Source organism: Lissotriton helveticus, chromosome 12, assembly GCF_964261635.1.
Source record: "Lissotriton helveticus chromosome 12, aLisHel1.1, whole genome shotgun sequence".
In the NCBI taxonomy this organism is placed as follows: domain Eukaryota; kingdom Metazoa; phylum Chordata; class Amphibia; order Caudata; family Salamandridae; genus Lissotriton; species Lissotriton helveticus.
In genome coordinates this window covers 770,742,649-770,757,988 of record NC_136073.1, presented here as the reverse complement: position 1 = coordinate 770,757,988, position 15,340 = coordinate 770,742,649, and the positions used below count along the sequence as shown (strand labels likewise).

The window sequence follows — 15,340 nt, the reverse complement described above, 5'->3', positions numbered from 1 at the left end:
GGGGCTCATTAGTATATAGTCTGCATTTGCTCTTGGGACTTCTTTCAATGCGCCAATGATTAAGGGCATGGAGCCCGAAACGCGTCTGGAGCAACTGTGAGGAGGGGAGTCACACGCTTTCTCTCGCTGCCTGCATTAAAAGATGGTTTAATTCACATGCTGTGTGGCGTCTCCATGCAAGGCTACACTGGTCTTTGGCCAGTTTTTTGGTGATGAAATTGCGGCGCGCCTCGCCGCGGAGACGCCCCGCCGCGCAATCTGCGGCCCCCAGCGCCTGGAAGAGTGGGCGCTTTGAGAGGAGCTGTGAAATCGCCGCTGATGTGGGATGGACATTGGTGAGAGCAGTGCTGTTTCCCCTCCACACCACCCACTACGGGACTCATTTCTTGTCAGAAGCCGTCGCAGCTCCCACTATGGTTAGTGCAATAGACTACTGGTCCCAGAATGCCACTGTGCAACACGAAATCCCATTTGGGCGGGGCTCATTAGTATATAGTCTGCATTTGCTCTTGGGACTTCTTTCAATGCGCCAATGATTAAGGGCATGGAGCCCGAAACGCGTCTGGAGCAACTGTGAGGAGGGGAGTCACACGCTTTCTCTCGCTGCCTGCATTAAAAGATGGTTTAATTCACATGCTGTGTGGCGTCTCCATGCAAGGCTACACTGGTCTTTGGCCAGTTTTTTGGTGATGAAATTGCGGCGCGCCTCGCCGCGGAGACGCCCCGCCGCGCAATCTGCGGCCCCCAGCGCCTGGAAGAGTGGGCGCTTTGAGAGGAGCTGTGAAATCGCCGCTGATGTGGGATGGACATTGGTGAGAGCAGTGCTGTTTCCCCTCCACACCACCCACTACGGGACTCATTTCTTGTCAGAAGCCGTCGCAGCTCCCACTATGGTTAGTGCAATAGACTACTGGTCCCAGAATGCCACTGTGCAACACGAAATCCCATTTGGGCGGGGCTCATTAGTATATAGTCTGCATTTGCTCTTGGGACTTCTTTCAATGCGCCAATGATTAAGGGCATGGAGCCCGAAACGCGTCTGGAGCAACTGTGAGGAGGGGAGTCACACGCTTTCTCTCGCTGCCTGCATTAAAAGATGGTTTAATTCACATGCTGTGTGGCGTCTCCATGCAAGGCTACACTGGTCTTTGGCCAGTTTTTTGGTGATGAAATTGCGGCGCGCCTCGCCGCGGAGACGCCCCGCCGCGCAATCTGCGGCCCCCAGCGCCTGGAAGAGTGGGCGCTTTGAGAGGAGCTGTGAAATCGCCGCTGATGTGGGATGGACATTGGTGAGAGCAGTGCTGTTTCCCCTCCACACCACCCACTACGGGACTCATTTCTTGTCAGAAGCCGTCGCAGCTCCCACTATGGTTAGTGCAATAGACTACTGGTCCCAGAATGCCACTGTGCAACACGAAATCCCATTTGGGCGGGGCTCATTAGTATATAGTCTGCATTTGCTCTTGGGACTTCTTTCAATGCGCCAATGATTAAGGGCATGGAGCCCGAAACGCGTCTGGAGCAACTGTGAGGAGGGGAGTCACACGCTTTCTCTCGCTGCCTGCATTAAAAGATGGTTTAATTCACATGCTGTGTGGCGTCTCCATGCAAGGCTACACTGGTCTTTGGCCAGTTTTTTGGTGATGAAATTGCGGCGCGCCTCGCCGCGGAGACGCCCCGCCGCGCAATCTGCGGCCCCCAGCGCCTGGAAGAGTGGGCGCTTTGAGAGGAGCTGTGAAATCGCCGCTGATGTGGGATGGACATTGGTGAGAGCAGTGCTGTTTCCCCTCCACACCACCCACTACGGGACTCATTTCTTGTCAGAAGCCGTCGCAGCTCCCACTATGGTTAGTGCAATAGACTACTGGTCCCAGAATGCCACTGTGCAACACGAAATCCCATTTGGGCGGGGCTCATTAGTATATAGTCTGCATTTGCTCTTGGGACTTCTTTCAATGCGCCAATGATTAAGGGCATGGAGCCCGAAACGCGTCTGGAGCAACTGTGAGGAGGGGAGTCACACGCTTTCTCTCGCTGCCTGCATTAAAAGATGGTTTAATTCACATGCTGTGTGGCGTCTCCATGCAAGGCTACACTGGTCTTTGGCCAGTTTTTTGGTGATATATATATATATATATATATATATATATCTATAGATCTATATATATCTATAGATCTATATATATATATATATATATATATCTATAGATCTATATATATATATATATATATATAGATCTATAGATATATATATATATATATATATATATATATATATTTTTCGCTCTGAACCCCTGCCACTCACAACGGAGGGCCCAGACGGGATAGCGAATCCCAAATCTCTCCAAACTTGTATCCACACTTTTGGTAAAAAAGGAATGTCCAGGCCAGCTTGTTGCAGAATCACGAGCTCTTTATTTCAGCTCCACTCGACTCGTTTCGAGAAAAAACTTTCTCTTGGTCACGAGCTGGATATTGATGACAGGGTTGGGGTTTACCTGCTCTACGCATCACCTGACTAAGGGAATGATCCTGGAAGGTCCATATATATAGATATAGATAGATAGATAGATAGATAGATAGATAGATAGATAGATAGATAGATATATAGATATACACCGCTGTTCCCCTTCCTCTTGTGCGAGCCTCAAAACACAAACCCAACGCTGTGTCTCCTTGTTTTAAGGTAACAGCAACTCACGATAGAATCGCAAAGCAATACATAAAAGTGTGTAAACGGGTCACATACTTTAGCAGTGTTGGTTGTACTTATGTGCTGAACAGAATATCTTAATGAATACTTACATTTCAAGTGTTCATGCTCTTGAAGCGCATGCCGCCTTGCTGAGTATCAATAAAATAACCAATGTGACAGCATATTGTGGCAAATGAATACATTTCAAGTGTTCAATATTTGTGCAAATACACAAATTTGTGCAAGCAATCCTACCACGGCATACTTTTAAATTCCATGTCCGGGCATATCGCCTTGTTGTATACTTACTACAGTATGAATGCGTGACAGCGCTATCGCGGCAACTGAATGCATTTCATGAATTACAGACAAAACATTGTTCCGGCTTTAAAACATGTGATTTTGCCACAGCGTACTTCTAAACTGCAGGTTTAAAAATTCTCAATATATGAAATCGTTATGCCAATATGGAAATATTCACTAAACCGCATCGGGAAATAAGAAACCTAATACTACAGTGCACATTTAAGCCCCTGTGGCACAACACCAATGCCCTCTCTGGCTATGACGGTGTAGCACATAAATTCATAACTGATCTCCACAATGCAGTTTACGATTGCCACACGCTTAAATGCTACTTAATCTGCAAGCTGACAAGCGCCTCGCAGTTCTGCCCATATGGGCTGAATTAAATGAAAAGATACTTTCGCTCTTTAGCCTTCTTCTGTGTGACCTCGAATACATCCTCTGAAATGTATTCATAAAAAATAAATAAATTTGTTTTCTAAAAATAACCCTAAAACCTAACCCCACAGTGCAATAGTTGAAAAACGCTATACAAAAGCAGTTGCATTCATATATCCATACAATGCTAATACTCTATCAGAAAATCAAATGCATATGGAAGTGATAAACTCACTGTTCACGATCAACTGTACTTATCTAGATGTAATTTCTTTTAACCTAAATGGACTGCAAGGCCTTCATCGCAATTATGGCCTATTGGCGCTAGGGTTCCGTTCTGAATTATTAATTTCGACTCAAGGCGTTTTAGATCTTGTACTCTATTGCCGCCTCTTTCATTGACTTTTACTGTGGTGGGTTAGGAAGTGTCGCGCCACTGGATATTGTTTGTCTCCATGTTTTATGGCGCAAAGATGCTCCAATACCCTTATTTTGGCCTTATGAATGGTACTGCCAATGTAAGTTTTTTGACGAGGGCAAAACGAAGCATATACTGCATACTCTGTGTTGCATGATGTATGTTTCATGAGTTTATATGGCTTGCTTTCGGGAGATAATTTACACTCTTTGCGATATTTGCTGTTCTTACAAGCTTTACACTTTCGACAAGTATAGAATCCCTGTATTCCTGAGATTCTAGTGGCAGATGTTTCAACCGCTCTACAGAGTGTATCTTTTAATGATCTAGCTTTTCTGAATGTGATCTGTGGGAAGGTTTCCACACTATAAGCTACATCTTTCTCAGTCTGTAGTACTGGTCAAAATGTATTTAGACCTTTCCATACCTCATGGGCCTGACTGTTATATGTGGTAATAAACCTGATCTTCTCATTGGGCCCACTTTTGATAGTCTCTTTCTCCATCAAAAGTGATTCACTGGTTCTTATAGCAAGTTCGGATCTTGCTTTATTTATAACTGATCTCGAATATCCTCTCTCCAAAAATCTCTGTCATCACTTGTTCCTCTAAGGCATAGCTCTCCTGCGTGCTGCAATTGCGCATTGCTTGCAACAATTCACCCAAAAGGATGCTGCTGATCAAAAAGCTAGGATGACAATTGCGAGCAGGAAGGAGGCTATTGCCTGCTGTCACTTTTTGAAATAGTGAACTTTTCAAACAGTCATCCTGAATGGTTAACGAGAGATCAAGAAATTCTATACTGTCTATTGAGCACTGACTTGTAATTCAGAACTCTCACAAAATCATTTGCTTCTCTCTCATCTCCCTTCCATACACAGAAAACATCTATGTAGTGTAACCACATAGCTACCTTGTCATTAAAGGGGTCTAGTTCTCTTACCACCTTCTCCTCCCAGTACCCTAAATAGAGACCCGCAAAGCAGGTCCCCATCAATGTTCCAAGGGTCTGTTTGAAGATTTTACTGTCAAAAATGAAAAAGTTCTGATTCAAGTATAACAAAGTCGTAGTCGCACTCCTCGTAGTAGAATGTGAAGAAGTTGATAACGTGGATGGTGCTATCGAAGTGCAGCCCTCTGTGCTCAGGGCAATTTCATATCAAAAACGCGGCATCTCCCTTAGGATTGACGTCCCTTCGATGCACTCGAGAAACAAATGTTCATCTCATTCATTCAGTACAGTTCAATAAAGTTTTTCACTAATTGGCTGGTTGTTATTCTTTGTTTTATTTCGTAGTCATTAAATTAGTTATTTCGTTATTACTGCATAACATTATTCAAGACTTTCCTCATGATTGTGCCCAATGCATTTCGGGCATGAGCCCTTCATCAGGGGACTTCATTCAATGCTGTACCGTTGCTGTGGTGTAAGTGCTTGAATCTATTAAATCGCGATGAAGTTCAATCGTATACAGAGTGAGTCGAAACTGTCCCTGTTCCGTGGTCTCGATCGTAAACGTTTGTCGGATGTTCTGTACGGTCTGATTCAGACAGGACATCATGATCTCCATCAACATCTCTTTATGGTAAAGATAAGAGATGGATCTTTTGTTAAAAAAATATCTGCAAGCTTTTAACCCCAATTCATGGGGAATGCAGTTGTAGAGACTCATGACATCAAGAGATAACCGTGAATAATTAATTTTTTTCAAGACATCTAAGGAAGTCTCCTGTGTCCTTAACATAGGATGGAAGCTTCCTCACGTATGCCTGTAAAAAGAAATCTACATATCTTGAGGTATTTTCCATACAGCTCCCCCTGGAAGAAACTATGGGTCTTCAGGGGGATTTTGCAGGTTTTTGTGATTTGTGGGAAGCAAATATAAGGCTGGCAATTTGGGGAAATTACAAAACAAGAAGTTGTACTCCTCCTGTTCTAACAAACCCTTATCTTTCCATTCAGATAGGCTTGTTTGACAAACTCTGAGTGTTCATATTCCATTCTATTGCTCCTGATATAGTTCTCCTTATCAGATAGTTGTCTCGTGCCTTCCTCTATATATTTATGTCTGGATAACGACTATTGTGTTGTCATTCTTAAAATTCTCAATAGCCTTACTCTGCGCCTGCGTGACATTTTTCCACCCATATCATTTTTTCTTGGAAAGTTTTTAACAAATTCCTGAATCACACCCTTCTCAAATACATCAATGGCTTTGTTCTTGTGGTCGAAAAATAGATTTAGACCTAAATTCATTTCTAGCGCTTAGATCTAGGGGAACATTTTCATTCATCAATTTAACGAAGGGATCATTTTCTACCTCACCTTCATCTGCTGGTACATTTATTGTATGGAGCAATTCTACATCACTAATGCTGATAGCACTAGGACACTCTTTGCTGTTTCCCACATTGTTTGAAACCTTGGTAGCATACCATTTCTTAATACGCAGTTTCCTTGTAAATTAAAATAAATCAGTTCAAATTTGCAGAATGTTAAGCCCAAAGATAAAAGTTCTATCTCAAAATCGCTTAGTGTCCCCGGAAAAAGAAGAAAGACAATCTAACAAAGAAAAAAAGAGTGTCGGCAAGATGGCCGCTGTAGCGCTGTAGAGGGCAGTCGCTAGCTCTCCTCTCTCCTACCTCAGGATGGATCTGGACTGATATATACGGAGATACAGAGATACGGGGATGTGGATGTTGGCTGATTTACTGTCCCGCGTTACTGCAGGCTTTTACTGGGTAACATCTGCTAACACTGGGGCAGTCCTTCTCGACTATTGGAGGAAAGTAATAACTGCTACTAAATCAATCCACAAAATGTCACAGAAAAGTAAAATGGACAAGGACAAGGATAAACCATCAGGGCCGATTAAAGGTCCAGGCGCGATCCCAAAGATGCCAGCTACCGCCGTTAAGAAACAGACGGAACAGATTAGCCGGTCTGTTAAAAGTACTTTGCTCAAAAAAACAGACAAACATGACAAACATGACAAACATGAGAAGAAGGTCGAAGCAAAGCCAGAGACTCGTCTCGCAGCGAGTAAAGCGGCGAGGGAGGTAGTCCTGGACACGGAAGCAAAAAGCCAGCGAGCTCAAGTACTGTCAACAAAGGAGCAACTGCGGCAATCTACCTTACCGGAATCTTTCACAACGAAGACACTCCCGCTGACCCAAGGGCAGGCACCCGATCCCCAGCAGCCCCGCACAGCGAGAGAAGCTCCACTACCGAAGCAGACTGAGCCGGGATCTACGAGTCTGGCAGCCGGGCTCAACGCGGATGACGGAGAATCAGCAAACTGCGAGGACGCTAGCGTCAAGGGCCCGGTTGCTGGGCAACCGTGGAAGGCTGCGGGAAACAGCGTGCAACAAGCGGAGCAGAGCGCGGAGAGAGGCAAGGGGAGCGAGGAGGACGCTGGTGCAAAAGGTAACGCGCTAGAGCAGCTGGAAAAGCGCAATAATAGCCAAATGCTAGATGCATTGAAGAATGTCGAACTAGAATTGAACACTAAAACTCTACTGCAAATCGATCCAAGCTGGGGAAGTACACAGAGCCTAAGGGACCAACAAGACCCCGTATTTGGTCAGGAGAATGGCAGAGGAGGAAGAGATGAGAGAAGAGCCAGGGGGGGCTCACCTGAGTTTTTTTCAGTCAACGAGGGCTCTGACACTACAGACATTAGCGGACCAGAAAATGAGGAAATGGGAAGCAGCACGGAACAGTCACTAGACTCTGATACAAGTAAAGGCTCCAGGGATCAAACTTCTAGAAAAAAAAAGACAAAGAAAGCTGGAGGTAGAAATGATGGAAGAGGGTCTAGAAGTAGTATGCACAAGAAATTGTCATGGGACTACTCTGCTACATCAGAGACATATGAGGAAAGAGATCAAAATGAGGATGAAAATGGGGAGCCAGGGAATCCCCAAAATGTGACACTGGAAATGCTTTTCGGAACATTGAAGCAGATGCATTCAGAGGCCAGAGCTGAAAGTAGGAGAGCGAAAAGGGACACAAAAAAGCTGCAAGCATCTATCAGGCGAGTAAGCAGGAAACAGGAAGAGGTCGAAGTAAGAGTAACTCAAGTGGAAGAGAGGACTAGCAGAGTGGAAGATGAGGTGACAGATTGGAAAACCTTTAAGGCAGAGCAGGAAAAAGTGGTGGAGGACTTGCAATGGAAGTTGGAAGACTTTGAAAACCGCCAAAGGCGAAACAATGTAAGACTTTTGGGACTGGAGGAAGGACGGGAGGGCCAGGACCCTAGAGGGTATGTGATTAAAATACTGTCTGAAGCATTTCCAGATTCAAAATGGCAGTGGGAACTCGAAGTACAGAGGGCCCATAGATACCCTATGTTCATAAAGAAACGCCGTGGGGGGCCAGAGAAGGCACTACCACGGGCAATGTTGGTCTTCCTAGGGAACTTCTTAGCAAGGCAAGAGATAATTGACAAGGCCAGACCTGATACCAGAAAGACTGCCGATGGAAATACCTTCTTTGCCAGGCCGGACTTCTGCCATGTCACCGTGGAAAGAAGGTGGAAGCTAAGGCAGATGATAACTCCCTTCCAAAAGCAAGGGGCGGAAGCCTATCTGTTATTCCCGGCAAGGCTGAAAGTGATAAAGAAGGGGTATACAAGGATGTTTACATCAGAGATAAAAGCGGGGGAGTATCTCGAAGAGATTTCAGATCTAGACCGAAGAAGAAGAGAGAACAGACCTAGAACACCGTCAAAATCCCCCACAGCCAGTCCACCAAAAACTCCGTAAAGCTAATAGCAACTAAATGTGTACAGAATTGATAGCCGTGGAAACGGGGTGGGAGAGAGTAGCGACTCTGCAGACTACAGGGGTCACACATAGGTCTGATAGACCTATTTGCCTGTGATACGGGGGGTGGGATGCAGAGGGGAGGGAGATAGCGGGAGGGAGGGGGGGGAGGCTGGGGGGGGGGGAAGGTAGGCACTTAGGTGAGGGGCACATGCACAAGCACAAGTTTAAGCACAATGCAAGTAGTAGAGAGAAGAAAGACTTGAAGGATAAAGTATGCACCAGTTTTGTTTTAAAAAGTGAAGGTAAGGAAATAACGAAGCAATCAAGTACAGGAAATGGGAGAGGGAAAAACCCGATTTGTAATGACCTGTAGGATAGTTTCGATAAACATCTGCGGACTAAACGATTTAAATAAAAGGCTTAAAACTACCGCCTATCTGAAATCATTGAATCCGGATTTAGTATGTCTTCAAGAGACCCACATTGAGGGTACCAAGGGTTATTTACTAGAACAGCTTGGTTTTAACGTATTAGCGAAAACTAATCAAAATACTAAAACGAGGGGGGTGGCCATCCTTGGTAAGAGACACGATTCGCAGGTAAAAAGAAAGAAGGAAGATCAATGGGGTAGATGGGCTATAGCTGAATTAGTGTTCAGAGGGGAAACCATTACGGTGGTCTCGGTTTACGGATCTACAGGAGACGACCCTGAGATCTTTCAACACCTAGACACAGAGTTAGCACAATGGCCAGAACCCATTATTTTATGTGGGGATTTGAATATACATGACGTAGACAGTAGCTTCTTAGATCCTGGTAGGAATTACTTAGGTAGGAAAAAAAGGACCCACAGAGCCTTATCAGATATGGTAAGGAATAATTCGTTGGAAGATCCATGGTTAAAATGCCATCCTAATCTAGATGGGAGCACCTACTTCTCAGCCCCCCACCAAATATTGGTCAGGCTGGACTACTTTCTAATTTCAAGAAGCCTGATGGATAGAGCAAGGATTGATAGGGAACCGAGGATTATATCAGACCATAATCCATTAGTATTAACTGTAACAATTGGACAAAAGAGGAATAAAGAGCTGAGTCAGTGGACATTTGATAGGACACTACTACAAGATCAGGGCTACAAGGATAGAATGAACAACTGGATTAAGGAATATTGGGAGATAAATAAGGGCACATCAACACCAGGGATAGTCTGGGACGCTTTTAAAGCTAGCGTAAGAGGGGAAACCCTGAGCTTTGTCATTAAGACACAGAGAGTATCAAAAGCAAAAGCTGAAGAAGATATTAATCTAGTTAGGGAAGCAGAAGAAGCACTTATCTCAGCCATATCTTCTCACGCCCCCATTGACCAGATCTTATTGAAAATAGTTGCCCTTAAATCTGAAGCCCTGGATGGGATGGCGAAAAAGACAGTGGAGAAATACATGGCAAATAAAGAAAAGGCCTATGAACTCAGTGAACGAGTAGGCCATATACTGGCTGTGCGAGCTAGGCAAAGGGAGGGACTGGCTAATATCAAGGAAATCAAGAACTCTCAAGGGGATATAGTTAAGGAAGCTGGCCAAGTTAGAGAGGTCTTTAAAGAGTTCTACACGGAACTCTATACACAGGATGGCCAGGAGAATGAGGATGATATAAGAACTTATTTAAGTGAGATAGAGCCTCCGGTGATAGGTGACCTAGACAAAAACAGCCTGGAAAATACACTGCAGCTGAACGAACTGGTGGAGGCCCTGGGGGATCTACCATCTGGGAAAGCAGCTGGCCCGGACCAGTTGCCAGTAGAATTTTATAGAACTTTTCAGCCAGTGCTATTAGAAGAAATGTTTAACGTGATGTTATTAGCACAAAAGGGTGAGGCTGTGCCAGAATCATGGGGAGGTGCAGATATTATTGTGATTCCTAAGATTCCTAAGAAGGGCAAACCCATAGATGTCCCGGGCTCGTACCGCCCCATTACGCTAATGAACGCAGATGTCAAGGTGCTTTGTTTTTAGATGCTGAAAAAGCATTTGACAGGGTTTCCTGGAGATACTTATGGGAAGTTCTGAAGTGGAATGGTATAGGGGCAGGATTTGTAAAGGCCCTACAGTCTTTGTATATTAATCCAACTGCTAAAATAAGGGTCAACAGAGGGCAATCAACCGTAATTAAAATTCACAGAGGGACAAGGCAGGGGTGCCCATCTTCTCCACTGCTCTTCGCTCTATATCTCGATCCCTACATACGGAAACTCGAAGCTAATGATGAAATTCCGCCGCTAGTTCTTAATGGATGCAGATTTAAAACGCTAGCATATGCCGACGATGTGGCTATTCTGACTGCACAACCTATAGTAGCTATTAGAACAACTGAAGCCGAAGCGGGGCGATTTGGACAGTTCTCAGGGTATAGCCTGAATAGCACCAAAACCCAGATTGTTAAAAACCAGTGGGTAATATGTAATGACGATAGAGTGGTAGAAGCAGCAACTTACCTAGGGGTGCGAATCACAGCAGAGATAGATAGTATCGTTAAAAGCAATCTCGACCCCTTGTTGACCTCTGTAAAAAGGGATTTGGAAAAAATGAATAACTTACATTTATCATTGGTGGGATGCACAAATATTATTAAGATGATGATTTTTCCTAAGTTTTTATACTTTTTTAGGGCCATACCCCTGCTATTTGAATCCAGCTGGTTTAACAATATAGAAGCCATTTGCAACAGGTTTATTTGGGCACACGGCAAGACCCGGAGGGCCTATAGGTTTATGACATTACCTAGGGAAAAAGGGGGATGGGGTGCACCTGATTTTCGCTTATATTATATGGTTACTGTCTTGCAATATATACAAGGGCTAATTGGGGGGAAAGTTGATGATGTAAGAATACAAGATATGTCCACAAAGGTTTATACTGTTGTACTAGGGCCAAATGCCTGTAACTGCTTTTTAAAATGTTTAGATTATAGCTATTTTAAAAGAACCAGGTTTAAAACTGTTAGGGCGGCAGTTACGATATGGAACGCTTTCCTAAAGAAAGTCAAATTGGGTAGATATAACAGATATGTTTTCTTGCTTAATAATAGATCGCTCCCGGGGGAAATTTTTGCTGATCAAACCATGTTAGATTGGGCAGCGAGCGGGATTACGCAAATAGGGGACTTATTTGACCAGGAAGGGTTCATGCAATTCGCAGATCTGAGAGAGGCATATGGTATAGGGAATAGGGGCTTCTTCAAGTATTTACAGATCAGAAGCTACTTAAAGAATAAATCAGGAGGGCCAGTAGGATTTAACAAGATAGAAATAATGGAGAAAATTACGAAGTCGAGGGACTGCACAATCAGGTCTTTTTACGCAGCCTTGGTGAAAGGAAAGCAGGACGATCTAGAGAAATATAGTACGAAATGGGCAGACAAAATGGGGTTTGAGCGTAATCTATTTCTTGAATCCTTAAACTTAGGCTGCACAATCTTAAGTGCTGCCCCGCTGCAGTCCCAGCATTACAAAACACTATACTTTCTCTATTATACGCCCGAGAAAATAGAAAAGTGGGGCGGGAATACAGGCATAAATTGCCCCCGATGTAATGAGTTGGAAGCTGATAGCATTCACATCTTTGCAACATGCCCACAGCTACACTCATTGATTATGGAGATAGAGGGATTCCTAGAAAGATCTTTGGGGATTGCAATTCGTCTTACACCTTCTTGGATTATGTTAGGAGTAGCTGATCAGGACCAAGTACAATTTGCAGAATTTTTGTTTGTAATAATGGCAGTGTATAGAGTATAGACTGACAATAGCCCGGGCGTGGTTAGATAAAAACCCCCCTAAATTTCAAGACTGGTTGGCGACCACGTTGTATGCCCATAAGATAGAAGAAAATATATATGCTCGGAAAGGAAGGAGAGGAAGATGTTTGGGGAGGAGAATCTGGGAGCCATTAAGTAAATGGAAAGAGAAGCAAAGAAGCTGAGTAGGGGATGGGTGGAGAAAAGTCTGGGGGGCATGTCAATTAATGGCTCCTTAATAATGTTCTGATCTTTATTATTTTTCTTTTGTATTAAGGGTAAGAGCCCGATTGATTTTATGGTTTAGATGTATTAAACCTAAAGTAGGTATAAGGTGTTATGGAAAATGTGAAAATAGACATTGTATTGTAAATTGTGTATAAGTAACTGTGTAATTCAACATGTGCCGCTTTGATAAAGGAAAAAAAAAAAATAAAAAAAAAAAAAAAAAAAGATCAAAATCGCTTAGTGTCCGTTCTGAAAGGTTGATTGCAGTCTCTTTATCCATTACTTGATTTGGCCCCTTGTTGGGCTTCCAAGCTCTCCTAGTGCTGATCTATTTCTTTTTCCTGCACCTCGGTTTCCTCTTCCGCGACCACGAAAGCCCTCCCTGGTTGTTGCCTGTCTGCCTCCCCTTGGCTACTAGGCTGAATTCCGTTAAAATGCTGTTTTTTACTTTATCAAACTCCGATGTTCTTGAGAAGTCGCTTCCACTTGTTACACTTCCATCTGTCAGAGGCTCTAAATCTGCCTGATCTTCAAGATTTCTTACAGGTTTTGGAGGGTTCCCAGTCTTAGGGGCAGATGTTGTGACACTACGATATTGGTCATACTTTTTTGCAAATGTAAGGATTTGTCCTTTTTGATAGTCCACTAAGTCCCGCTGAAATGTTCCGGGTTTTTTAAACTTGATTTCGTTTTCAATTTTATCTACATTTCTTTCCATCTTATCCATTTCTTTCTGGAATTCTTCCTGTCTACATAGTGCTTTTAATTGTTGCGTGATGTTCTCTATAGTTTTAGGTAGTCTCTCACAGTCCCTGCGGGCGTATTTTACTAGAAGCCCTAACATATTAACAGAGCTTCAAGAGCATGAACATTTGAAATGTAACTATTCGTTAAGATATTTTGTTTAGCACATAAGTACAACCAACACTGTTAAAGTATGTGACCTGTTTACACTTTTAAAGTCTGTTTTCACTATCCATTAGAGTTACATCACATGTTTATTTAAAAGTCAGGAAGTAGTTACCAGAGTACTCTTGATGAAGGGAGTTTTCCCGAAACACGTCGAGTTGGCCTGCCTTATTTGAAATAAATCACTGATTGAAAGCATGTGGTGTCCGCGGCTTGCTGTTACCTTTAACTAGGAGATACCGTGTGGGGGTGGGTGTGTGTGTGTATACATGTGTGTGTGTGTGTATGTATATATATATATATATCACACACACACACCCCCCTCAAAGGTTACAGAGACGTCATAGTTAGGAATTAGAATTTAAAAGCAAATTCGAACTTCACTGAAAAAAAAGAGTTTACAGGGACGTTCTAGTTGGACTCCGATTTCACTCGTATAAAACCAGTGAAATTCGGCAGTGATAGTTATCTGGGCAAACTATAACTTACGCCCGCGAAATGAACTGCTTATAACCTCAATTAATACATCACTCATTACATGGTCAGTGACATCACTAATAAGCTACTAAAACTGCTGAAGGGATTTACTCCAATTCACAAAAAGGCTGCTTTCTGGACCAACAGCTGCCTTTCTGCCAAATTTTATGTAATTCTGTTCAGCAGTTGGGGAGTAGCCTTGTCTAAAGTTCCTATGGGGAAAACATGTTTTTGGACCCTCCACCTTTTTCTCGGCCCCTGCTTGACGGACCACCCCGACACTTTCCAGGCAGTAGCTAAAGTGAGATTCAAACTAGTTTTGAAACTTTTGGAGGATTCCTTGAACGATGCCAAATTTATTGGCAAATGAAAAAACGCTCATCCTATGGAAACTACATCCTAATCAGACCTACCTACTGGTGACTGCCAGTAGGATGGAGATATACAATATGCATATATGCAACATGGCCCATTACTTGCTCAATTAGAAAGACGTCTGTACACAGTTTCAGAATGTTGTTTTGCTCCTTTTAGAATGAATGCACAGGTTTCATTAAGAAATGGCATTTGTTCAACACAAAGAGAATGCAAAAATACCAGTACTGGCTGAATGTGTTACACAAACCTTAGAGCCACCAGGTGACTATGAACGTATTGGAAATTTTGAAATTTGACCGTATGTTTTGGTTACCTCTCAAATACAAGATTACAAGCATCCTATTATTAGCAGACATTTCACTATAACATGTCCGTTGTTTGATCCTTTATCACAACTGGGGATAGGTGTTGGGGATACATTAGAGAGCCTTCTTTGACAGCTACTCAAAAGTGGGATTCATTGGCCATTGTTGAGTGGCTAACAGCAGCTCAGTTTTCTTTCGTCCTATCACACAAATGTTTTCAGCTTGTATTGTTGCCAGGGCAGTCTAAGTACTTCTTGCTGCTAGAGCCATACCTTGACATCAATTCAAGCTCTAGAGAGGCATGGACTACAGTTTGAAGTCCAGTGTTCTAGAAAGGGCATTCTTCCCCAGCAATGAGCAGTCTTGGTTAAGAGTAGTGCCATTTCAGTTGCTTCAAATCTGCATTTGTAAAAAGGCACCCAATGCATGATTCTTCAGTTTGACATATTATTGTAACGCAGCAAACACAAGAAGATGGACGTAGTGCTGAAACTTTTCAACCACCCACCCCCAGTCACAGATCTGGGTTGAATCCATTGTTCTTTTGCTCGCTTTGCCACCCCAGTTTGGACTTAGCCATATGGAAATCTACCTTGACCCTGCTCCTCATAGGAACAGTCCAGCCTGAACTGCCAGGCCAGGTCCTCCCCGGACCGTAAACAAGCATCTTGGGACCGGTTAC

The 15,340-nt window shown here is 43.4% G+C and overlaps 1 protein-coding gene across 1 annotated transcript in view; it reads left to right on the top strand.

The window, feature by feature from the left end:
• RBM8A (RNA binding motif protein 8A) overlaps positions 1 to 15,340 on the top strand; it is a 53,786-nt gene that overhangs the window by 33,608 nt on the left and 4,838 nt on the right. The gene's annotated exons all lie outside the window — the stretch shown is intronic.